This window comes from Lissotriton helveticus, chromosome 3_1, assembly GCF_964261635.1.
Source record: "Lissotriton helveticus chromosome 3_1, aLisHel1.1, whole genome shotgun sequence".
Classification (NCBI taxonomy): Eukaryota; Metazoa; Chordata; class Amphibia; order Caudata; family Salamandridae; genus Lissotriton; species Lissotriton helveticus.
Window position 1 is genome coordinate 2099558600 of NC_136061.1, and position 12539 is coordinate 2099571138.

A 12539-nucleotide genomic window follows, 5' to 3' on the forward strand; every position below is an offset into this window, starting at 1 on the left:
CGCAGAAGAAATGCGTAGGGCTGAGGGAAAGAGACCACACACTGCAGGATCCGCAGTGTGACATAGTAACTGGAAGCTTACTACATAGAGGGATTCTAGAATAGTAGTGGCAGGCAGTTGGAGTGGATCTACTGTCGTGAGGAGATGTACCAGCTTGCTCCTGAATAAAGGCTTTACAACACAACTTTATGGTGTTATCTACCTTCATTACAATTGGTGACGATTGATGGTGAGAATATGGAGCAAGCAGAGTAAAGCTTTCATGAGTTACAAAATCATTGAGCAATTTGGGAGACCCAACTGATCTCATGCTTCTCTTGGGTCCGTCAAAAAGCAATACAGTGCATTTATCATTATATTTGTCATTTGCAATAGTGGGAAAGGTTGAAATACCAGAGGTTTTGGGTAAGGTGGAGACGTTATCAGAACACTTAGTGCCAGCCCTTTGAAACAAAGCAACTCATCTCACGTTCCAAATTTACATATTGTCTAACTTCAACCGGTTGTGGCCAACCTGAATGACCTTAAAGGTACCACGAAATTTAGAAAGGCCAGCTTTAAAACCACCTGGTTTGACTTTCACTAAGTCACCAACCTTAAAGAAAACTGAGCTGGAAGGTACTACAGTATCTTTGGGATTACCAAAATTCTCATTTTCCACCTCCAAAAAGGACAGTGTCGAGGAGGGCACCCTACCCCTCATCATCTCAAAAGGAGTCTTACTGGTGGCTGCATTGGGTGTGGTGTGATACTCCCAGAGCATGTCTTTAACTGCACTCTGCACATTCTGCCCAGGTCTTAAGGCTAACTCCACGATTCCCTTTACTAACCTGTTTATCCTCTCAACCTGTTACTTTGTGGGTTGTACAAGGAAGTGTGAATGTGTTTAACACCAACGTGACTTAAAAAGGACTGTATGTCAGAAGAAGTGAGTTGCGTGCCATTGTCGGTAACAAGTTTAAGAGGGACACCCTCCCTTCTAAAAATGTCTTCCAACATGGCAATGGGGGATCTGAAGCTAATGTTTCTCATAAAAATTACCTCAAACCAATGTGACCTGGCATCAACCAAGACCGCTGCAAAGCGTTGATTTTCAGAAAGAAATGAGAATGGACCAATGAAATCCAGGCTGAGATTTTCCCAAACAGAATCGGCTTCAACCATGTGAAAAGGGAAATCCTTGGCAACTCCTCCCCCCAATTTCAACCTTTTCTCAGTGTTTTTGCAAGGAAGGCATTTCTCAAACCAGTCTTTGACATCAGAGTTTATTCTGGGCCACCAAAAATGTTATTTTACCCTCTTTGAAGTAAATGTTTGGCCCATATGACCCTCAGGTGCCAAGCTAATGAGTCTGGGCCTCAACGTGACAGGAGGAATGAATCGCTCACCTCTAAGAATGATGCAATCAGAATCTATAGAGAGCTCTTCTGCAATTTTACAATAAGATCTGACATTGTAAGGATAAACACTTTCCCTCAATACACCTTGGTTAATCATTTTGTGAAGAGCAAGGAGTTCAAATTCCTTGGCAGAAGCATCCAGCCACTCCCGTTTAGAAATGGCACTATGTGCCACAGACTGAATTTCTTAAATGCTTGCAACTACCTCCTCTGTAGTAACCTCACCATCATCACACATTTTATCTTGCAGTCTCGATAGACAATCTGCAACCTTGTTTTTCCAACCAGATACATACTCAGTCCACAAATCACACTCCTGTAACTTAACAGCCAACCTGGCAAGGCGGGCAGAGCAATTGTCATAAACACAAGGTGCAAACACTTTTAAAAGAGGTTTATGATCGGTCCTCAAAATGTCCCTGGATCCTCAAATGAAAGAGCGAAAGTGGGAAGTGGCCCAAACTGCCGCCAACACCTCCCGCTCAGTTACAGAATACTTTCTCTCGGTGGAAGAGAGGGATCAGGAAGGAAAGGCTACAGTCTTTTCTTCTCGATCCCTCTCTTCCACTGAGAGACGTCATCATGTCATCATGTAGCGTGATCTTGCTTAGCAGCCATCTTTGATTTTTTTCTTTGGGTTATTTGCCTCCTAGCAACCCCCCGATCGTCGGATTTTCATCGCGGACATCCAGGAAGTCGAGTTTTCTACAAACTAAAGTTATTTTAAGTACTTCAGCAGAAATTTTGAGAAAGCTTCCGATATCTCCAGACAACACGATATTCGATTCTTTTTACATATTTCCTAGGTGATATGCACACCGCATATCTTATTTACTACTCTGCACTTCCATTATAAATATTGTTGCACACGGTGATGTGCACACCTAGTGCATATTTACTTTAACTTTTAACTATACCAAATATTTACTTTGGTTTCATGCTGTATTAAGTGTTAATTTTACGTCCAGGTCACACCACTTCATACTGTAAAAAAAATGTTTTTATATATTTACCTTTTATAACATGGCATCACAAGGTTGTGGGTTACTTCCACCTGTACCGTTTTTACCACGCCCATGAGAGCCGCTAATAAAATGGCCCGACTGGAGAAGATTCTTTTTTTTTATTATATAGCTGCACTAGAAGAGGAGAATGATAAGGAATTTACACCATCAAGAAAGAAAAAGATGCTACAACATAGCATCGACTCGATGGCTATAGCAGACTCCCATTGAGGAGCTTTTTTGCCGTTCCACCGGAACAATTTGCTGCCCCAGCCGGTTCCAGCCCAGAATGCGGGATTGTCCCTGCCCCTGACATGTTCCTTTTCTTCCTGGAACTCTTCAGCGGTCATTGCATGCATAGGCCGTGGTATTAAGCAATAATTGTCGACATTGTCTTCGTAGTATATATCGAGGCATGAATCAATATGTCCTGATGATGATCCCATATTAAACAGGGATCGAAACGTCGTGACACTGTACGCTTGATGATTTAAACTGTTTTAATGTAAAATCGCCTAAAGTGTAGCACAATACCAATTGTCTGTTTTAACTCGAATAACCTGCAGACTGCCCTCCTCCTTGCCTCTCACTTATATGTACGTCATATGGTTTTTCATATGTGGTAGTTGGACACAGGTTGTGTCCCACTTGGAAATCTTTTAATATCTTGGTTACATATAATTATATTTGTTAATAAAACCTGTCCGGCTGGACAGTGAATATAGATTTGATTCTCGGTCTGTATTTATTGTTTTTGTCTATTTTTGTTAATGTTTGGGACCATTGTCCTTTGAAACACAACATAGTTTAGGGCCAGAAGGTAATAGAATATTTATTCACATGGAGAAGAAAGTAAGATCTTCTGAAAACGCCGTCTTTCTAGAAGCCCTGGAAGATCTAGATTCTCACTATCATCCTACTGTGTGTGTAGGTATCAATAGATGTGCATTCTTTCAAAGAAAACAAAGCAAATCTGAGTCAGTGGAAGACTATGTTTCCTCCTTTAAAAAATGAGCTGTAAACTGTGAATTTGGCACTTTGCATGATAGCTTCGTTAGAGATCAACTCGTCATGCATTCAAATAAATCTTCTATCCATGAAAGGTTATGGGCATGTGGCGATGCGCCATTAAATGAAATTATTGCTGTAGTTAAAAAAGCGGAAATGTCAAAAAGGTGTGTGAAAGTTGCATTGAAAAGCAATGAAGAAGGTCTTGTCATCAGTAAAGTTACTCATAGCAAAACGGATGTGAGAAGAAATTAAAAACATTCTCTAACAGATACAGGTAAAAAACATGTAACTGATAAAAGTGAGGTTGAATACAAACAATGTTTGCGTTATAGTTGTGGATATAATGGCCATAAAGCAAATGACAAAAAGTGTCCTGCTTTAAAATCTAAATGCACATATTGTGGCAAAATAGGCAATTTTGGCAAGGTTTGCAGAAGAAGGTTAGGTAGAATCAACAAAAAAGTTGTTGGATGCGTTGAGGATAAAAATACAGAATGCGGTAATAATTCGGGTTCATCCAGTGATGATGATATACTGTGCATAGATGCATTAGACTCAGAAAATGTGGTTTTAATTGTGAATGTTAAGTCAAAAAACAAATCTGTGTGTGACATAATAATTGGTGGTGTACAACAGATTGTACCCGATTCAGGCTCTGCCTATACTATTATTCAGCGTAATGTATGGGAAGACTTGTTTGCAAAAACATTAAATAAGAAATTAGAACCTCCTGAAATACAGCCTGTGACATTTACAGGTGAAAAAATTCCCATGGTAGAATTTGTTGAAGAAATCTTCCAATTTAAGGACAGAAACGCAATTGGTAAGCTATATGTAGCTGAAAAGGGACCTTCTGTCTTAGGTTGGGTAGACCAAGGAGCACTGGGTATCATTCTCAACCCTAAAACTGAAACTCAGGTTATGATCTTGGAGGATGGTGATTCACATTTTACTGACAACATTACCGAGCAATTTCCTACAGTATTTTCAGGGGAAGTTGGGAAATGAATTGGGTTCACACATGAAATTGTGCTAAAGGAAAATGCAATTCCTGTATGACACAAGCCTAGGAACATCCCCATTAGCGTGAGGGAAAGAGTCATGTCAGATTTAGATCCTCTAGAGAAGAAAGGCATAATTGAACCCATAGTGTGTGCGGAATGGTTGGCCCCACTGGTCGTTGCACGCAAACTTGATGGTCGTTGGTGTCTATGCATAGATTTGAGTGACGTTAATAAGAATATTGTAATTTACTAATTTTTCTTACCAAGAATAGACAAACTTTTTGCTCAGTCAAAAGGTATAAAATGGTTCTCGGCCATCGATTTAACCTCAGCTTACCACCAGATCCAACTACATGACAGCAGCAAAAACCTGACAGCATTCATTAGATTTTTGGATGCTACCGCTTTGTGAGAATGTCGTTTGGCTTAGCTTCGGATGCAGCGGTTTTCCAAAGGTTTATGTATTAGCTGTTTAAGAATCATAAGGGGGTGATTTATTTCCAAGACGATATATTGATCATGGGACATGATAAAAAGGAACATGACGAATGACGACGAACTTGCAAAAAGGGGACTTACGCCAGAATTTAAGAAATGTAAATTTAGGATGGAATCTGTTTCCTACCTAGGACATGAAGTGGGTGTTGATGGCATTTCTAAAAAAAAAAAAAAAATGTTTGCAGCTATCAGCAATGCTCCTATACCCAAAACAAAGGGTGATGTAAGATCCTTTCTTGGCTTAGCAGAATTTTATTCAAAGTATGTACAAAATGTTGCCATCAAAACTTACAACCTTAGACAACTTCTTAAAATTAGACAGGAATTGCACTGGGACACAGAATTTCAGAAAGACTTTGATCAAATAAGACATGATTTAGTCTCTGCTTTCCAATTACAAGCTTTCAACAACCTTTCCCACAGCATCATCACTACTGATGCTAGTGACAAGGGACTTGGCGCAGTCCTGTCTCAAGTTAATGAGGAAGGTGTAGAATTAACAATTGCCTCTGAATCTCGTTCTCTATCTCCTGCTGAGGAGAAATTCTCTGTAATAGAGAAGGAGATGCTGGCTACTGTTTGAGCCATGGAGAAATTCAGGAAGTTTATTTGGGGTGCAAGATTTACTCTACGAACTGATCACAAGCCCTTACTCAAAATATTGACACCAGAAGGCATACTGAAGGCTACACCCAGACTGGCTAGGATGAGTTAAAAGCTATTAGAGTTCACTTACGATGTTGAATACTTAACTGGAAAAGTGAACCAAGTAGCTGATTATCTAAGCAGATTCCCATTACTGCTACAAGAAAATGCATGTGCTCACTGGGATGATTTTAATGTAGCTATTGTTCATGACTTTGTTGATGATTTTACAAATGCCATTTCAAAAAAAGAATGGGATACTGAATATGCGCAGGATAAAACCTTGAGTGATGCTGCTAAATATGTTGTAAATGGTTGGCCTAACAAAAGTGATTTACAGAGTGACATTAGAGCAATGTGCGAAATCAAAGAGGAATTATCCATTGACAATGGTAACTACTTATGCAGGGGCGAAAGAGTCATTGTGCCATTGAAATTACTCTCCAGGATCTTAGCAATCGACTATGAAGGCCATCTAGGGATTGTAAAACTTAAAAACAAAATAAAGATGTTCTACTGGTGGCCAGGGATTGATAGGGACATTGAAAGTTTTGTCAGGCAGTGTTCCATTTGCAAAAACTCTGACAAAGTCCAACACGTATTTAAACCTTCCTTTGACACTAGACATATCCCGGACCATCCCTTGGAAGACCTAAGTATAGATTGGCTAGGTCCCAATGAGGACGATATGGGTAATATGAAGCATATCCTTGTCATCACTGATAACTACTCGAAGTGGCCTGAAATTCAAACTACTGAGAAACATGATTCCAAAGAAGTCCCGGCCCTCCTCAACTGGGAGGGCCGGGAGCACCAAGGAAAGAATCCCACTGTCCCTTCCCAGCAGGGAAGAGGAAACCCCTGCCAACCAGCACAGGAGCACAAGCGACCCACCTCGGAGCCATATGCATCGCCAGAGGAGGGCGAAGGACCCTCGATATCCCAGGACCCATACAGGAACCAGCCGCCCACAGGAGCCGCTGGACGAGGAAGGGACAGCCCAGAAGGCACTGGCCGAACCCCCAAGCACCAGACAGAGAAGCCTCAATCAAGCCCGGGTCAGCACCATCTGCAGGCAGGACTGGCAGTTCCCCCTCCCTCCCCCACCCCACTGAGTCCATGCAACCAGTGCACCCCAAGGGGTTCGGAGACCAAACAGCAGAGGAAGAGGACACCAGAATGTCCCCAACAACCTCATGAGACCCAGTGGCAGAAAACCACGCAGGGCAAGAGAACCGCAGGAATGGGAAAACAAACAAAAAACAGGCACAAACCCGTCCTACTAGGTCTTCGGGAAGATTGCAACCTGGGAGGAGGCAGCCACGGCAGCCCGACATGGAAACAGCCACAGCAGGACCACCCAACACCGCCGCGGATTCGTGATTGTTATTTGTGAAACAGTATCTGTAATTCTCAACCACAGCACAGCGCTCCGATGCCCTCAAGTCCTGGTTTGTTCGTTCAGGAGTTGAGTAGTATCACAAATGTGTGTAGAGATTGCACATTTTGGGGTGCAAACCTGAACTGGAGGCACATTGTGCTGCTGGAGACGCACACTGATCAGGTAGGTAGGTACCTGTAAGTCAGGAAGGTTACAGAGTATGTTTGCCACAGAGAAAATAGCGTTATTTTTAAACAGACAAGGGGGACCCGAAATAATGGCCTAGGATCACGGGTAACAATTCTATTTCACGGAACAAAGGTCCTAAGCAAATAATAATGTACACAAAATAATTAGAATATAACCAACGATGGGTTACTCTAGCCATCCAGTGTCCAGCCGGACAATGAAGTTTTATTTTTACAATGGAGAAAATAAAGTCTGAAATACTTAGAACAGCATAAATAGTGAGGCACAAGCCTGTACCTTTAAAGAACCGGGAAGTGTGGGGGAATGGGGTAACAATACAGACAATCGAACCAAAACAGAAATACAGGCAAAGACTTTGAGATTTGGCCACCTGCATTCAGTTTTAAATAACAGCAAGTTTTGACCAAAAATAGATACCACAACAGTTAAGCACAATGGCTGGAGAGTGTTCAAAGAGCACTGATTCAAATTCTACTTGAATCAGTGCTCTTTGAACACTCTTGAGTACCTGCTATCACGCCAGGGACCTCATGGCACATCGCTGCTGTCTCCTGATTCCAGCCATCACGCAACCCTAAGGAGCAAGCCCTATACATAATCCGGTACGGCACTCAAACAATCCCCAACCTTCTGCCGACTGGCATAAACATGTTCTGAACCAGGCAAATGTTATTTTCTAGTCCTGATGATGATCCCAGTTTACCATGAGCAAGGGATTGAAACTTCGACATTTCTAAATAGAACCACAAATGTCCATTGTGCTTAACTGTTGTGGTATCTATTTTTGGTCAAAACTTGCTGTTATTTAAAACTGAATGCAGGTGGCCATAGCTCAAAGTCTTTGCCTGTATTTCTGTTTTGGTTCGATTGTCTGTATTGTTACCCCATTCCCCCACATTTCCCGGTTCTTTAAAGGTACAGGCTTGTGCCTCACTATTTATGCTGTTCTAAGTATTTCTGACTTTATTTTCTCCATTGTAAAAATAAAACTCCATTGTCCGGCTGCACACTGGATGGCTAGAGTAACCCATCGTTGGTTATATTCTAATTATTTTGTGTACATTATTATTTGCTTAGGACCTTTGTTCCTTAAAACAGAGAAAATAGCGCCACCGAGTATGCCTTGTAATGAGGTACTCATCGGATAATGCCGCTTTAAAAAAATTGGACCAAAGTGTGCACCAGCGTGTTCAGCACCAGGATACCCTCCCGGGTGATAGTGCGCTCTACAAATCTGCATAACATAACTCATGTGAATTATGTGCGTGAGATGAAGGAAGATGGTGCTGAATAAGATGTATAGTGGTTACATCAAGTGCATGCCGATTTATAGGTGTGCATTGGCTGGAGACAGGTAGTGCTACTGTGAATGCCCGATCAGATATCTTTAAAATTGGAAGGTTGATGCATGTATCTTGACATGGATACAAACTCCTGTTAGGTGTGCTCAAGGGCTTAAAGTAGAGTGCGCTGCTGGAGTTATTTGGTAATCACGTAACATAGTAGATGGTAGCTCACATGTTGTGTGCGGACGCCCACAGTAGTGATAGTCCACTGTAAAGCAAGATTCTGAACTGAAGGCAAAGGCAACAGGCGATATTGCAATATTACAGATGCAAGGTGCATGGACCTCACAGGGGAGCATGGTTTTGGAAACAAAGGAGCTTGTGCCTATAACCCGTATGAAAAGGGCAATGCTGTATATGCCTGGTTGTAGAGTACCTCGGGGAGTGGAGTCTCATGGTACATTTCCTGGGGAGAATACGGACCAAAGACTTCCCTCTTCAACAAGTGTTTCAGGCTTGGAGACAGCTAGTGAACTAATGTTTGTTTGGTGATGACGGCTGTCAGGGGCGGTCTGGGACATTACCCCCTGGTTGTAGATTATGACTGATTGTTTGATCCAGAATGTGTCGATGCTGAAAAAAGGCAAATTACATTGGGCTCTCTGGAGAAGAGGATATCGCGGTGCTGCCGGGCTTGCATTATGGGCCATATGTAGGTAGCTTAATACCTGTCGGTAACGGCCGAAAATCGGTAAATTTGCCATTACCGTCCGGTATTTAGCTTTTTCTAATGTAGTTGGCTGGATTTAAGGATTCAGTAATTTACCGATTTGGTAATTTAAGGAATCGGTAAATTACCGAATCCTTAAAATACCGAATTGGTAAATTACCGAATCCTTAAATGCTATGTAAGGAGCACTCAAACGAGTGGATTTTTGATTTAAGGATTTGTTATTTACCACCAACTACAAGTTGGTGGTAAATATCGAAAACCTTTAAAAAAGCAATTTTGTGCTTTTTTAAAAGTGCCATGTGAATCGTGCATGTGTGCACATGTGGCAGACATACGTCTGTCACATGTGCACACATGCACGATTCATGGGTGCAACAGGGTGACAATGTGACACCCTGCCACCCTTGAATATGTTCCCCCTATTACCGATTCGGCATTTACCTAATTGGTAATAGTGAATGGCTTCCCATTCATTCCTATGGGCCTTCAGGCCCATAGGAATGAATGGGAATTACCGAATCAGTAAATACCGAATCGGTAATACCGAATATTACAGATTCGGTAAAATTTACAGAATTTTTACCTACATACTATTTACCATTTCTTCAATAACGAATAGGTGAAATTCGGTATTTAAGAATCTGTAAATAGAGATTACTTACATATGGCCCTATATCTCTTAAATATATCCTTAAATAAGGGTTGTGAAATAATTGCAAACGGTAATCTTAAACTATATCTGGTTGTCAGCTACCCCAAAGCTAAAGTTATCAATTCATGCAGCTCTTGACACTGAGTAGAGCCCATCCCCCAATGATTCATTTTAGAGCTTCAAATAACAGATGGTACGGCTACAGATGCTTGCTAAAGCGCTATGTAACCTAGGTACTACCAAGTTACTGCATGCCCACTGGTTCATGATGGAAAGTGTTGAATCCTGCAAATAAAATGAATAGACGGCTCCATGTCACTAAAGACGCAATGAGGCAGCCCTGTACCTTTATTTACCTCTCGATATTTAGGTAGCTGAACACTAGATTCTTGTTACTGAAACCGATTGTTCTAAACAACAACACACCATGGTTTGCAAAAAAGAAACCTAAGGCCATAACGTCTGGGGCCACTTTGGGTAATCTGGCAGCCTAACCCTCACGATGTGACTCAACTGGAGGCATAGGGTGCACGCAGTGTGGTAATGTGATAAGTAGCCAAGTGCTCTTTGGTCAGCGACGAGCAAATACCTTTCAACTCTCACGAATGTTGCCTGGCGTCACGCTTTTTGTACTTTTATTCTCCCGCCTGACAAACAAAATGATAGACCGTAATATGATTACCCGTTTTCAAAACTGCATCACGCTCCCAAAAAAGTGTCCATTCCTAATTTACCTTAAAAAGATCGCCCTCCAAAACGACTAAATTCGCCCCATTTTGAAGTCAAGAAGTTGCCAGGTATGCAGACAACTGTCGACCAAAGGGTAAGTAAATCTTGCAGCTGGAATGTGCTGCGGTGGGTGTAAAGGCCCAGCATCGGTTGGCATCTCACTCCGTTTCCTCCCGATACCGTACAGTGTTCTGTCTGGACAAATGCTGCAGACACTGTACAGTGTCCTGGGTAGGTGAACACATATTACGGATAATGTACTGTGTGCTCGTGAGGTAGACACGTTTTGTAAACGCGTATATCTGGAGATTGTGTTCTAATGGGCTCGTAGGTCATAGTGCTACTCCCGGGCATGAACACTAGGTATAGCTGATAAGCGGTCCCTTTTCATGCGTGACACCTTCAGCAGTCCTGCTACTTTCTGAGACTCGTTCCTTCTCCTTTAACACTATAGGCATGCACTAAACATCTTCGTATGAATGTGCTGTTGTGTAAAAAGCCAGCCCTGCTAGCTGACGGTGTCACATGTAAGAAGGGCTACTATTTTGGCAGCGAAGACGGCAAACCCCGTTGTAGGCAGGGCAGTTGATGGGGATGTAAAGAGGAAAATAGCGATTAACATCTTACGGGGTTCTCCTGATCCTGGACTTACAGGGTTGTCTCACTGAAGGGTGTGCTTGCGAGCTGGAAACAGAGGGTGATGCTGGGAAGGGACGTCCAGCTGTTTCACGATCACCTACCTCCTGGGGTGCTGGCAGTGGCAGATCGAGCCCTGTCGCTCTATGCCTGGCTCGAAGACACGTCCGTATAGAATATGCATGTGTGCACAAGGTGACCATCTCTCAGCTACTTACAACGCCCATCCGTAAATTCAACCTAAGTCCGTTGCCGGCTACTGATCTTATAAAATCAGGCACTAAACACAAAGTTAGTACTTCCGGGTCGCATGACAGCCAATAGCAGGGCTAAGCATAATCTGGAATGGTCTGGAAGTATTAGGGTCTCGTACAGTGTAATGTGACCTAAGATTGGAGCATTAGCTGTCCCTTAGCCAATCCTACTTCGCCGCTAAGAAATACGAAGTGCTCATTGGTTGTGGAGTCAGCACGTGTCTCTGGCGTGTATAAACATTGTACCAGCTGTCATCTGATTGTTGACAACACAGGCGGGTTAGACTTACGAGTGACATAGAGTCCGGTGGCGTATCTTGGGAGGGGTTGGGGGTGAGGTGTTTGGTGTGTGACCCCCACCCCCTCAATAAATGCATTGTTTGCTTTGCAGTTGAGTCTGGGGGGCGAGACGGGACTCCGTGTCAGAGCGCTTTACATAGGATCCAGTTGAAAACATAAGGACTGACGGTTACATGCGTAAAAATGATTGCACATTTTTGCATTACATAAGAACCAGTTGAAAGCATACGGATTTAGGATTACATGCGTTACAAAAAAAAGGTACAAACAGAAAAAATTGCAAATGTACAAGAGATAAAGTCACACAAGGAGGAGATACAAATGGATATACTCAAGGCCTATACTAGTGATATCTCTATCAACATAGGGAGGGGATACACATGGATATACTCTAAGAGTCACATAGGAATGGTAGAGAGCACAGCAGACTACTGCATATACTAGTGCTTAGAGTTATCTCTATATACATAGGGAAAGGGTAAGATTGGATATACTCTAAGAGTCACATAGGAATGGTAGAGAGCATAGTGGACTACTGCATATTCTAGTGATTAGAGTTATCTCTATATACATAGGGAAGGGATACACATGGATATACTCAAAAAGTCACATAGGAGACTAGTCGTTAGAGTTATCTCTATATACATAGGGAAGGGATACACATGGATATACTCTAACAGTCACATAGGAGACTAGTCGTTAGAGTTATCGCTATATACATAGGGAAGGGATATGACTGGATATACTCTAAGAGTCACATAGGAATGGTGGAGAGCACAGCGGTCTACAGCATATA

General features: G+C 42.3%; 1 protein-coding gene across 1 annotated transcript in view; it reads right to left on the bottom strand.

Annotated features, from left to right (window-relative positions):
- The window catches only part of MAN2A2 (mannosidase alpha class 2A member 2), a 709606-nt gene extending 698120 nt beyond the window's left edge, over window positions 1–11486 (bottom strand). Inside the window, exon 1 of the mRNA XM_078683269.1 lies at window positions 11294–11486. The gene's annotated coding sequence lies outside the window, so the exon portion shown is untranslated. The remainder of the gene's footprint in view (window positions 1–11293) is intronic.
- Between the last annotated feature and the right edge of the window lie 1053 nt (window positions 11487–12539).